This window comes from Sphaerodactylus townsendi, linkage group LG06, assembly GCF_021028975.2.
Source record: "Sphaerodactylus townsendi isolate TG3544 linkage group LG06, MPM_Stown_v2.3, whole genome shotgun sequence".
Lineage (NCBI taxonomy): Eukaryota > Metazoa > Chordata > Lepidosauria > Squamata > Sphaerodactylidae > Sphaerodactylus > Sphaerodactylus townsendi.
This window is the reverse complement of record NC_059430.1, coordinates 31,086,648-31,100,149: the sequence shown is the minus strand read 5'-3', so window position 1 is coordinate 31,100,149 and position 13,502 is coordinate 31,086,648. Positions and strand designations below refer to the sequence as shown.

Sequence of the window (13,502 nt, the reverse complement as noted above, 5' to 3'; positions counted from 1 at the left end):
TTCTCAACAGTGATGGTTTGGAAGGCAAAACTGGCCCTGGAAAGAAGTATAAAGAAGTCTGGTCCCTGCCCTGTCAGAGGAGGGAAGAAGGGATGGAGCAGGCTCACTGGAGCCAGGGCTGCCACCTGCCACAGCAGTGACAGAGCTAGTTTTGACGCCCCTCCACCTCGGACGCCCTATGCAAATATTTAGGTGTGCCTAAAGGATGGGGTAGCCCAGCTTCTCTGATACAGTTCAAATATTTAACATCAATACCTGATTTCTGATTTCTCATCACTACTTTTGTTTCATTTTCCTTTATTTTCACTCCTTTCCCCTTTCTGTTCTTGGATTATTTTAATTCCTTAATAAATATAACTCTAATATTGCTTGGGTTAAACGATGCTGAAGAGGAAACTTTTTCATCCTTACCTTCACTTCTAACCTTTGATCAGCCCTCTAAATTAAGTCAAATGGCATCTCTTCCTAAATAATTTATTGCAGACTGGAAATTTATAGATATTTGGAGACATAATCCAGGCATTGAAGGTTACATGTACTTCTTAATCACTCATGATTTTCACTCAAGTTGTGCTTTTGTGACTCAGATTATTTTTTGTACAGAGAACCATGGAATTATATCACTGCATTAGTTGCTTTTTGGCTAGGAGTTCTGTCAAGTTCTGTATAGTTTGCTGTTGAAGGATGAAAATGTTTTGTCAAAAATAAAATGTATAATATCTACCTTTATTTTGGAACAGTACTGTCCAAATCTCAATTATCTGGGATGCTTATGAACATAGTGAGAGAAATTCCTGTACAAAAAGCTTTTATCCTTAAACATAAACAGGAGCAGAAACTGGTTCAATTGAGTACCAGAAAAAGTAAATTAGCAGATTCACATTTAAAAAACATTTTGCACGAACATTCTAAGCAGAGTTACACACTTCCAAGGTAATTGAAATCAACAAGTTTAGAAGGGTGTAACTCTGTTTCAGATGGCACCGTACGACCACTTATAACAAATTCATGAAAGAAAGATGAGTTAAAGGGAAGCTATAAAGTGGTATTTTTAAAGGAACATTTCTTTGAAAAAGGAAACAAAGCTAATTGCTTAGCGGGCAATAAAATGGAGCAAAATAAAACCAAACAAATGTGAAACCCCAGCCAGCAGCCAAATCTTCCATCTAAAAAAGGTCTCTGGCATTTAAAAAAAATCTGCAAACTTTGCAAAAGATGGCTGAAGGACCTCTATACCTCATCTGGAAGATTATTCCACAAGAGGGCTGTAGCCACTGAAAAGACACACCCTCACAGGTGTGCACCTAACGAAATTCTGCTGGATCAACCTAAGGCTAATACTGACAGTTCCTTTAGTGTCAGAGCATGAAGTACATCGAGCATAAACTTGGCATATTTGCCAGCTGTAAAGGATTCAATGGTGTTGATGGTGAAGTAACCTTGAGTGCATTCCACAGCCCGGGCGATGGGCCAGATGCATCGGCGGAGACTTTATCTTTGCGCGGGAGATGAAGTCTCCGTTCCCATGGGAATCAGGAAGGGGGGATGGGGTGAATGGTATTATAACCTGTGCTTCTGGCGGGAAGTGTCATTCCTGCCACTGCGTGTACTTGAGCTTTCTAAGATGTCTTAATAAATGGACTTTCATTACCAAAGCCTTTTATTTCTGCGTCTATGGAATTCCTTACATTGTGGCAGGAAACCTAATTCATCTATATTCTTGTGCAGTGGACCTCTTGTCTTGCGATGGAGAGGTTGAATGTTATCTGCGGAAGGTGCGGTAGCCTCCCAAAGAGGGTCTGACCTTTCCCTTCTGGATCTAGAGAAACCGCAGGAGAACGGCCTCGGCTATGGTGGTCTCTTTTCCGCCCTCAGTGACAATAGCACGAGTCTTCCTTTAACTCCATGGAACGTAGGGACGGACGCATCGCACGTATTTCGGGGACTTCCATGAGTCGCTTGGGGCGCTTCGTCCATGGATCAGAGCGCCAGGAACGGATCTCTACCCGTTTCCTCGTGGTGGATTACAAACCCTCAGATGCAACCTGTCATGCGAGGAGACGGGCCTGACCAACCTTTCATGCGGCAACCCAGGAATCCATTGAACGATTCCTGACTCGTATTTTGGTGGATGCTCCCAAGGAACCACCGTGGCACAGTGCACTGGGGCCCGCCCAAAGGACACCGGGACTCAACCTGGAATTGGGAGGGGTATCCGCACTGGGCTTCCCAATCGGGACTTCCCCATCCCGGTCCTGGCGACCGCGACCTTCCGAGGGTGCTCTCGGGGAGCCACCTCGGGTGGCTACGGGCGGCTACGGTGTTCCGGAGGGGCTTCGCTTCCTGGATGACGGTGAGTCTGAAGAAAGCCTGCATTCCCAGTCCGGACCGGTTTCCTCTCCCATCGGTAGAAGACTGGGATGAGGAAGTAGGGCGATTTCGAGATGCCGGCTGCATGGAACCGTGAACGCCAGCCATGCGTGGGGAGGGAGGAACGGCACAGTTGCAGCAAGAGCGCCAAACCCCTGCAGAGGGACCGGAACAGCAACGCAGTGAAGTTCAGAATTCGAAGTTGGACCGCGCCAAAGATCGGCTTCCAACGGCAATACGCCCAGAATCTGTCAGTCCATGATAAAGTCCTGGAAACAGTCCATAGACTGATTTACAACGGCAAACGCCAAAAGCCGCTTCAGGTACTCATGGCGCACGCAAAGTGAACTCCACTGAAGCCCTTAAACGGGACCGAATCTGCTTAAATTTAGGGCTGGTGAAAGCTGCTTTGCATGCGCATCCAAGATGCATTGGCCTCGCAAAGGAGAGGGAGTTGGCTGCTTTTGAGAGGGAACTAAGCGAGGCAGCAGACCAGAGGGCCGCCAAGTTGGAACCTATGCTGTTACCGGGATCATGCCGGTGCCAGGGGCCAATGCATCTGGGTCCTGCCACCCAAAATGCCAGCTGCACCGCCAGCGCCCGATTCCAGCCCCTGTACAACAGCCACTTCCTGCCCAACCTGCTCAGCCAGCGCGAACCACCTCCCCAGCAGGCTTTAAGAGTCAGCCGAACGGGCTACTTTCGCCCCCCCCGAGTACTCAGCTCCGCTTTTTTGATGGGGACCGCCTCTCCAAACTTCCTACTCTATCATCTTGCAACTCAATGCCCACTTGGAAGACTAGTGATGATCTCTACCGGTCTGAACGCCAAAAATACGGGACATCGGCCCCAGTCCTAGATGGGGCGGCAGCCGAACTGGTTCGCGACTGTTTTGGATTTGCAGGATGAGGGACTTCTGCATTGTGCTCCCGATTCCTCCAGAGCTTTGAGAGCTGCCAGCTGAAGATCCAGGCGCTCGAGAATGAAGCTTTTTCATCCGCGACCATCAAAACCATCCAGCAAGGCAAACTACCCGCTTTGCAGAATTCTGTCCCTGCGTGAATTTGCAAGCGCGCGGCTGCTCGACTTCCTCCTGAGTGGGCCTGGAACGCATGAGATGCTAATACCTCTCGGATGCTGTGGGATAGCAAGCTACGTGAAACTGTAGGTTTTTAACCTGGTTCCTCGTACTCATTGCAGATTGGATCCAGTTGGGGTCTCAAGTGGCGCCTCGCTTAGGAATACGCTCGCTTTCAAGCGAGGTCCGCCTACCGAAAACCACTACCGCTACTTCACCAAGTCAAGCTTCCAGTCCGCTTTGTCTACCGAAACTACCTCTGGGAACGCCGTCACTTAACTTGGGTTGTGTCTTTACTCAAGCGGAGGGCCAGGTCATCTAGTCCGCCAACTGTCCCAAGAAGCAAAAAACCAACCGCTTCCAGCTCCGCTGCACTGGCCTGCCAAACTAACACCACGCAGGTCAGGGTCCGCCTCCCACTGGCTCTGCCTAAAGCGGTGACCGAAGGCACCCAGAGGAGGGGAAGTAGCTAAGTCTGTCTCTTTTCTCTTCAGCCCCCATGGACATGGGCCCCACTCTCTGACGCTGCGTGAGTGAAGGCAGCGGCCCCATTACTGTTCAAGCATTTCTGGCCAACCCCGCTTAAACACACTCGCTCGTGAGATTATAGCCCTCGGCTCCCTTGTGGGATCTCCGGCCTGCTCCCATCTGCTTAATGCGGCCCCAGGTGGCAGAGGAGCTAGGTCTGGACCAATTCCCCTGGCTAAGCCCATACCATTCACTCCAAATGGACGGCAGCCCCTCGGAAACGAAGGACCGGCCCATTTCAAAACACAGCCGGTTCCTCCCTCCGCGCTCACTCATTAGGGAGAAAATTAGTTTCATTTTAGCACCAGTGGCCAAACACTCCATAGTTTTGGGCATGCCTTGGTTGTTGTTACATGAACCAAAAATTCATTTGGAAAGAAAGGATCCTAGAATTCACTGGACCCCTCCCTGCATGGTGAACACATGAATTGGGAAGAAAATCCAACGGCCTCCTGATTACACTCTGGCTTCCTCAGTGACGTTGCTCCCCGATCTCTATTGGACATCCCACCTGCATATCAGGATCTAGCCAGAGTTTTTCAGGAGCAGGAATGCTATCACCATTGCCACCCCCCACAGAGACACTGGACTGTAAAATTGTCATAATAAACCAGGGGCTTAACTGCCCAAGGGTAGAATCTACCGCATGAGTCCCAATGAGGAGAAGGAACTGCAGGCTTTCTTAGACAAGCAAGAACCTTGCTCAACGGTTTCATTAATGCACGGGCTACTTCAAACACACACACGCTGCTCCCCGCTTTGTTTGTCAAAAAAGAAAGATGGGTCTTACCGGGCTTTGCACAGATTATCGAGGGTCTCAATGCGGCCTCCCTGTCCAATAAATATCCTTTGCCTTTGATCAAGGACCCTTTAGATGCACTCCGGCAAAGGACGATTTTTACTAAATTAGACTTGAGAGAAGCTTACTACAGAGTCAGAATTGCTGAAGGATATGAACACCTGACTGCGTTTAATACAAAGTTTGGACAGTTTGAATATTTAATAATGCCATTCGGGTTAAGTGGGGCCCCCGGAGCTTTCATGGCCCTTATCAACGAGGTTCTCCATGATTTACTGTACAAGGGAGTTGTTGTATATTTAGATGACGTTTTAATTTACTCGCAAACTATAGAAGAGCATGAAATGTTGGTCCGAGAGGTATTGAAACGCTTGCTTGACAACTCTCTCTTTGCCAAACTCTCCAAATGCTGTTTTCATCAGACCTCCATTGACTATTTGGGTTACCGGATCTCGCCCGAGGGCTTAAAAATGGATCCTGCTAAAATTGATGCAGTCCTCCAATGGCCTGCCCCCACCAACCGCAAAGCTCTCGCCTCCAGATTCTGCCAAAATTACAACTGATCTCAAGACTTCCCCTGGCGAAAATGGCAGCTTCATAGGGTGGACTCTAGGGTACCGTATCCTTCCTGAGTGCCCATCCCACCCCAATCTGGACTCTCCCTAGGCTCCACCCTCAAATGCCCAGAAATTCCCTAACCCGAATGGTTGATAACCCTAGCAATGCTCGGAGCTGCTTCTGAATCTTCTTATTATTCATATTCTCTTTTCAGCAGTTCCGCTTGTGCTTGATGTCATTGTCTACTGTTTAAAAAAACCTGCAATTTTCCACAAACGTTTGAATAAACTTCTAGGATTGCAACCAACCTCCTTCCCTTTTATTTTATTTTTTAATTCTGCCTGACCTGCAGCTAGCATGATGGAGATGTAGCGATAGGAAAACCTGCTAAATTTCTGCCTCCCAGACAGTTACTAAAGAAACATGACCCCTGCCGAAGGGGAAGGTGGGGAGGGGGATACGCTGTCAACTTTATTAGCTACCATTAGCAAGGTCCTTATTTTCACTGTGACTTTTTCTTCTTCCTGCTCTAGAGAACTTTCAAGGCATACCACAGACCTGTACAGGCCTGTTCCTTCTCTAATTTTCCTTGTCAATGCCAAAAGGAAGAGTTAATGAGCGCAGCGGAGCTGTTTATTTTTTATTCATTTGTATCTCGTTTTTCCCCAAGAAAAGTTTCCTAGGAAATAGTTTGACAACTTTACCTTTCTACAAACTACATTGTTAACTGTTTATTCTGAGTGCATGCCAAATATGCTTTCCACATGGATATCCATCTTTGCAGCAGCACTTTGCAGCAAACACTTAAATTTTGAAAGACAAATGGGCAACCTTCAGGTCAAACAAGGCATGGTGGAGATTTTAGACCTATGATGGTCTTTTAAAGGAAAATTAACAGCTGCTTAGGAACAGTTTGGATTGGGCTTATGTTGGGAAGGGGGAAAAGGGTTATTCTACCATCACTCCTTTTTGGTCTGGAAGGCAGCAGGTGGTGCAGAGCTGAACCCACGTTGCCTGCTGCCTCTGAGACCCACGAGGAGTCTTAAAAGCAGGTGCAGAGTTGAAAGCTGGGCCCAGCCCAGCCAGGCAGAGCTGAGCCCAGTGTATAACTGCAGGCTGGACCCAGTTTTAAACTGCAAGCTCTACCTCCAAAGCCCGCAGTTTGGCTGGACCTGGTCAGACAGAGCCTCGCATTGAACCTCAGGCTCAGCTTGACCAGGGCCAGTGTTGAACTGAAGGCTCCAAAATCCACATGGACTTTGGAGGTGGCATGGACAGTTCAATGCTGGACCCAGCTAGGCTGCAGGTAAGGGCGGGAAAGGTGGTTTTTTATGGCACTGAACTAAATGGGCTCAAAAAATTGGGAAAATGGCATTTTTCAGGATCCTCACAATCACAATAGACCTTTATAAAGCGTGAATATAGACCGTTATTAAATTTAAAAGAGTTGTACATGCCGTCTATGAGTAGTTTTACATTCTAAGATCACACTTCATTTATAAAAATATAACATAGATTAAAAATTTTTGACCATTCTATTGTACACGGAATTGTGAACAGATATAGTACAACTACACTTAAAAGGCAGGATTAAGATATTTCTAGCCATTCGTTATTCTTTTCAGGATCCAATTTTGGGGCACATTTCTTTGCCACCTTTTTTGAGGGGTGAAAAACCCTTGGATGGGTTCTGATTAGAGTTTACTGAATGCCCATCCCAATCAATTGTGGTATTGGAAGATTTCCAGCCACCACCTGGAGGTTGGTAACCCTAGTAAGCTCACTGGATGCTTACACCCATCGTTATTATCACCCTAAGCAGGTCAAAACAGAGTTGTCCACGGTGCTACCCACATTGTGGAGGCCACTTAGCTTGCCCCCGAGTTATCCCTATGGTTGCCACCCTCCAGGTAGTAGCTGGAGATCTCCCAATATCTCCCAGATAACAGAAATCAGTTCACATGAAGAAAATGTTTGCCTTGGAAGGTGGACTCTATGACATTAAGCCTCACTGAAGTCCCTCCTTTCCGAAACCTCAGCCTCCCCAGGCTCCGCCCCCAAATCCCCAGGTATTTCCTAACCTGTAGCTAGCAACCTTGGTTGTCCTAGTCTACCTCATCTTAAAATACTGGCAGTTTGTCTCAGCTCAGCCCTACAATATCCAACTGGGGGTAAAAGAAGCTGCTCTTGCAACACTCCGCTTTCATTTGGGACAATAAATCAACAATATGGGAACCAGGGACGATATAATAAAAAGAATAACAGCAAGAACAGCAAAATCATACATTCTCTAGGCAAAACTGCAGCAATAGCAGCTTTAGTTTTTGAACAAAACATACACTTTTCCTAACTGTTATTTGTTTAAAAGTGGGTGGAACCTTCTCCCCAGCTCCTGAAAACACACTGCCTTTCCCATGTCCTCCAGCCATTCACCCACTCCTATTAAAAACGGTTAAACTGACATCTCATTGATCCATAGGCTCCTGGCCAGAAGGTTCACAAATGCTTGGCTCATTAAAAGTCCAAAAACTCCTTACCTTAAAGCTCTAGCATGCTTTGTCCACAAGTTCCTGGTTAGCTGCTCCTCGGAAGTTAGTGCATTGCTTGCACGCTGAAAAGGAGTGGCAAAGAATGTGGATTTCTTTAAAAAGAAGGAACTGCTTCCCTAGTGAAGGACAGGTGTTTTGAAACTCGCCCTAACCTGAGGCTAAGAAAGCAGAAGATATACAATGGAACTACTATTCCCAGCATGCTTCGTAAAGACTCAGTTCTTCTCTGGAAAAACCGCAGATCCTGGGAGTTGGAGTGATAAAGTGCTCATGAGAGAGCTGCAAGGTTTTATCGCTGCCTTCAAGGGAAGGGTGGGGAAAGAATGTATTCACTTAGAAATGAAAAAGCCCATGCATTCATAAGCATGATTGCAACTTCATTTTACTTGTATCTGTTTGGTTTTTAAAAGGTGGTTGTGTAATAACATTTTATAGTGCTTTCTTTATACTACTTAGTAATTATTTTAACAATGCTGACAACTACCATAATCTATCACCATTTTTTCAAAAAATCTGACTTTTGTAATGAATAAATTGCTCGTGTTCTCAAGAGAGGGTTGCCAGCTTCCAGGTGGCTCTGTGGGTAAAAAGGAGGATCGGAGACTGGGGCTATTTGGTCTCCTTGCTTCACCATGGGGTTTACACAGGAATTCTCCCCTGTGAAGTAGTCCTTGCTGAGCCAATCTGTCATTTTGCCTGGCTCCTGTTTCCTCATGGTGTTCACGCAACCTCCTTTTTTTTCCCCTGCCGACTTTGGTCTATTTCTTTTCTAGACCTTGTCAATTTCTTGTCAGTTTCACTTTCAATGCGAAAATCTTAAAGAGGTAGGAGTGCAAGGCCCAGGCTGGCAACCAGCAGAAGACTGGGGGAGGGAGAATGGGAGGGACATAGTGGTTCCATTGGCCAACAGCATGACATTACTTCTGGCCTGGGTAAACTTGGAAGTGACATCATGCCTCTCTAAGAACTGACCAAAGTACAACAGTCTCAGTTTAGTCATTTTAGCTTCTGGGTTCAATTCAGGCTTGATTTGTTCTAGAACCACTGATACGTTTGTTTTTTGCAGTTCACAGTATCTGTAACACTCTTTTTCAACGCCGCATTTCAAAGGAATCTATTTTCTTCCTGTTAGCTTTCTTCATTGTCCAGCTTCCACACCCATAAGTAGGAGGAAATACTGTGGCATGGATTAACTTGATCTTGGTTGCTAGTGATACATCCTTACACTTAAGGATCTTTTCTAGCTCCTTCATGGCTGCCCTTCCTAGTTTCAATCTCCTTCAGATTTCTTCCGATTTCTTCAGTTTATACTAATCAAATTTTAACAAGGCAAATCCTATTAAAGCAGGAGGAAAAAATGAAAGGGAAGAAAAGGGCCTCAAAAGTATGCCATAAAAAAGCAGAAAACCATGGAAAACATTTGCAGAATCCAAAATTTTCATTCTGTGAAATCTTGCTACACAATTATATTTTAAAGCATTTTGTTTGATTTTATTTGATCCTGTGTAAATTACCCTGTATTTCTGTATCCATTTGCAGATATAAGCACACACACTTATTGTGTTTAGTGTATTTGCTATTTTTCATGCTTTTCCCCATCTCCTCCCCCAAAAAAGGCACATATAGATACTAATTAGAGACTATAATTTCCAGAGTCAAGAACTAGAAAATAGACTGTCCTAGTAAACAGGGGCAATTGAAAAGTACATAATACTTAGTGAAAGACTGAGATTTGTGAGTTCAATTTCAGACATGGCCTCTTAGGGCAAATGCATCCACAAATCAACTTTTCATTGTGTGATGTAACCTGCAAAGATACTCACAGCTCATAAATTCTCTGTGCAGGGACTGTTCTTTCCAGCTCCACTTACCAATTCGTGAAACCGAAAATTCAGGTATTGTGTTGTAAGAGCTGTACAGACTAATTTGTAAGAGCAGCACAGACTAAAAACTATGGTCCCCCTTCCCTTAATCCAGTATTTGGAAGCTTCATGGCAAAACTGAAGAGTATGTAACAGTAAAGGTCGATTGCCTAACAGCACAGATGACAAGGGAAGAATTGTGCTCTCCACTTGTACCCCACTTCAAGATGGCTTTCAAGAAGGGCTGCAGTGGGTCTCTGTGGCTGATTGGAGGGGAGATGGGGCACATGTCTTCTGCTAGGCAGCTCCAAGGAAGACTGATGAAGAACTCTGCGGTGTGTGGTAAACTCAGTCTAGAAGGTGACAACAGGTACAGGTAAATTTGCCAACTACCTGAAAGTTGGGGAGAGTCCTGTTCCTTAAATAGTAGCGTCATGAGATGATATTTACCTCCATACCATAAAAAACCAAACTGCCCTTTATTTTTGGGACAGGGCATTTTTCTACAGGCCTGTTGCCAAGCCATGACCATTGCCATCTCGCACCTGGAACCCTGCAACTTCCGAGCCCCAGAAATAGAGGGATGGGGGGGGGCAAAATGGTACTTGGGGCAAAATGGCACCCAAACCCACACACACCCCTCAGGAACCAGCCCCCCCAATAGAGACCACCCTTCAAAGCATCCATTTTCTCCAAGAAGCTAATCTCTATAGTCTGGAGATGAACTGGAATTCTAGGGGATCTCCAGGTCCCAACTGGTGGCTGGCATCCCTATGTGGGCCTGAGCACATAAGGAGACTGCTAAGCCTCAATGTGGTGCCACTGAATTGAGCCAGGTCAGCCAGCCTCCTCATTGGTTCACCACCATGGGAGAAGAGTGCAGCAGAGAAGCCGGGGAGACATTCAAAAAAATTTGGGTACAGTCTAACAGCACATGCCCTTACACCTTTTGGGCCTCCCCTATCCCAGTAGACATGCATGATGAACTCATTGACAATCTGCTCCAGTTTTGAATGAAAAAAACATGATTAAATGGAGGGAACCAGAGGGAGGAAGATAACTTGCTTTTCTCCTCAGCTGCTAACTGACCCAAAGTGACCATTCTAATGTTTTCCACTGTTTGTTGGCAGTCATATGTCCAGGTCCCATAATATCATGTGCTGTTGGGGCTGAGATTCACACATGTACAGTAGGTCCTCAACATTTGTGAGCCGTCAACTTGGGCAGCCCAATCCCAAGAAGGGGGGGGGAGAAGCAGTTCTTAAAACTGGCGCAGGGTTGCGGTGGCATGTTTCCTTACCCCACCGGTGTAAGTGGCACTTATGCCAGCAGGCAGAACAAACAGGGAGACGGGCAGGCTCTGGAGAGTTCTGAGGTACCCAACCTGGAAGCGACCTCTTGCCCCAGAGCTACACTAACCTCACCCTGGACACTTGTGCACCTGGGGGCACATTAGGGGCATTCCTGGGTGTCGAGCTGACCTAATTCAGCTTCCACTGGAATGCCCCTGGTGCAGGTCGATGACTTATCATTGTTTCCTATGGAGCGTTCTGGGAGGCAGCGCACAGAGGAGTTGCCCTGCTGCTTGCCACGCTGCACCATCTCCAGCCACAGCGGATCAGCCCCCTCCCCCTCCATTTGGATTGTGGTGTAAATTTCACTTACTCGCAGTCTGCAGCCATACTACTTGAGCACATGACTCCGCCGCATGTTTGTTTAATCACAGAAAGGGAGAGCAGGTATGAGAATGCTGGTCTTGTGCACGTGGAAATCCCCCCCCCCTCCTTATCAGGGATGCTGATCATTACATGATGATATTGGGTGGAAATGTAGGGGTTTTTTGCTAATGAGAGGCAGCAGACAAGCTGGCTAAGAGATTTCCTGGATTTCACCATTCACTGTTATCCCAAGAATGGATCCTCTGCAATCAGCAAGGGTACACTGTCAAGAATCTTTTTTTTAAGTATTATTCTGTTGGAGAATCTGTGGTAGCTGATTCACTGGTACGGGTTATGGCTTCATGCATACAGTAAACAGAATGTGCAATAAAAAATGAACCCTAAAAATCACAAACTCCTAAGCAAGGAATGTATCATTTAATTTACCACTTGCTGCTGCTGTTTATTGAAACTGATTCAGATAGACTGCATATAAAGTTGATGGATCTGTTTACTTTCACTTTCGTTAATTTGCCATAAATTTTGGGGTGAGACCTCCTTTACATTTAAAAAAACCCTAAATGCTTGCTTCCTGTTCTTAGAGGCTTCTCAAATTTCTATTATCATCTTTCCATGAGGCTTGATGTGATCATGACAAAGGTAGAAAATTCATTTTCCCCCTTTAAAATTAAAGGAATAAATAAAACATCTGCTTTGTGTGTTTGCCCATTTGACCTTAACCATTATCAGTTAAGGCCTCACTCTGTGTTGTGACCACCAAGGTGAATGGCAGCTTTTCAAATGGAAAAATGCACCAGTGTCTCATTTGCTTAATAATAGTTGCTCCATTGGAGGACAAAATGCAGCTAACCAGCCTCGCATGGTGATTAAACTGCTCCTTGGGTGTCCTTTTATGCATTTTTGTTTGGAAAACCAGAAATCATATTAGTTAAAAGAAAAGAAGAAGAAGAAATGCAAAACCCTTAAACATTAAAGATGTGAGAAAGCCAGGAAGTGGCTAAAAAAATTATGTGTTCATGGCATTATATGATCCGTGCAATGTACCCCCCCCCCACATACACACCCAGTAACCTACCCCCCACTCCCCCAAATTCTGTTGACATTGTTTTCCCCATCTGCTGAGTAGACAATAGGTGATGGCATAGTTTATAGGTTTTTTATGGGGTATTTAAAAAAAGAACAGCGGCAAGTTTTTTCTCATGGATGAAGTAAAATATTAAAGGACTTCAAGAGAGACACCATCTGCATGCCAGGGATCCCAGACTAATTGATTTGGGAGTGTGGAAAGAGAGATTCTTTGTTTCAATTTCAGTGGTATGCCCTTTTAAATATTTATTTTGCAAATGTAAATGATGTTCCAACCTCACAAATTAGCTCGAGGGTGGGGAATTATATATCCACTCACTTATCTCTTATGTTGTGTCTTGGCTCAACATCCAAGACCCGTTGGGAGTAAAAACAACATCTACTATTATATAAACAACCTACTGCAGCGAGTAATAGAATTCAAAAGGACTCAAAACAACTACCTTTGTGTCAGCTGGTTGAAGACCTTCTCTGTTATGCGTAAGCTTCAGCACAAATCTACAGAGAAACTGAAACTCTAGCACAGAAGTTTAGCCAGATGGGGGGAGTGGAGTTATACCTGCTTTGAAAAATATCAGAGAACTGTGTTTTTTTTAAAAAAAAATGCAGATGCCATTTATCTTTACTTTGAATGTAGGGTTCTTAACAAGGCTGAGGTGTTAAAAAGTTGCTGCCTTCAAATGCAACAAAAGCAGGTAGGAGAAGATTTTTCTAAGCAACTGGGTTTTGTTAATATTCTGGAAGTGGTTGGTTTTGCATCTATCTTTTCTTCCTGATTATGCACAGGTAGCAGTTGTCATTAAGATCCATTACAAACAGGAGATCTTTTCCGATAGGGGTCTGCAACCTGTGGCTCTCCAGATGTTCATGGACTACAAATCCCATCAGCCCCTGCCAGCATGGCCTGATGGGATTTGTGGTCCGTGAACATCTGGAGAGCCACAGGTTGCAGACCCCTGCACTAGACCTTTGTGGGGTACGGGTAGGGTGGAC

At 45.4% G+C, this 13,502-nt stretch overlaps 1 protein-coding gene across 1 annotated transcript in view; it reads right to left on the bottom strand.

The window, feature by feature from the left end:
• The window catches only part of TBXAS1 (thromboxane A synthase 1), a 267,511-nt gene extending 259,420 nt beyond the window's left edge, over nt 1–8,091 (bottom strand). Inside the window, exon 1 of the mRNA XM_048502133.1 lies at nt 7,871–8,091. The gene's annotated coding sequence lies outside the window, so the exon portion shown is untranslated. The remainder of the gene's footprint in view (nt 1–7,870) is intronic.
• Nucleotides 8,092–13,502: the final 5,411 nt, after the last annotated feature.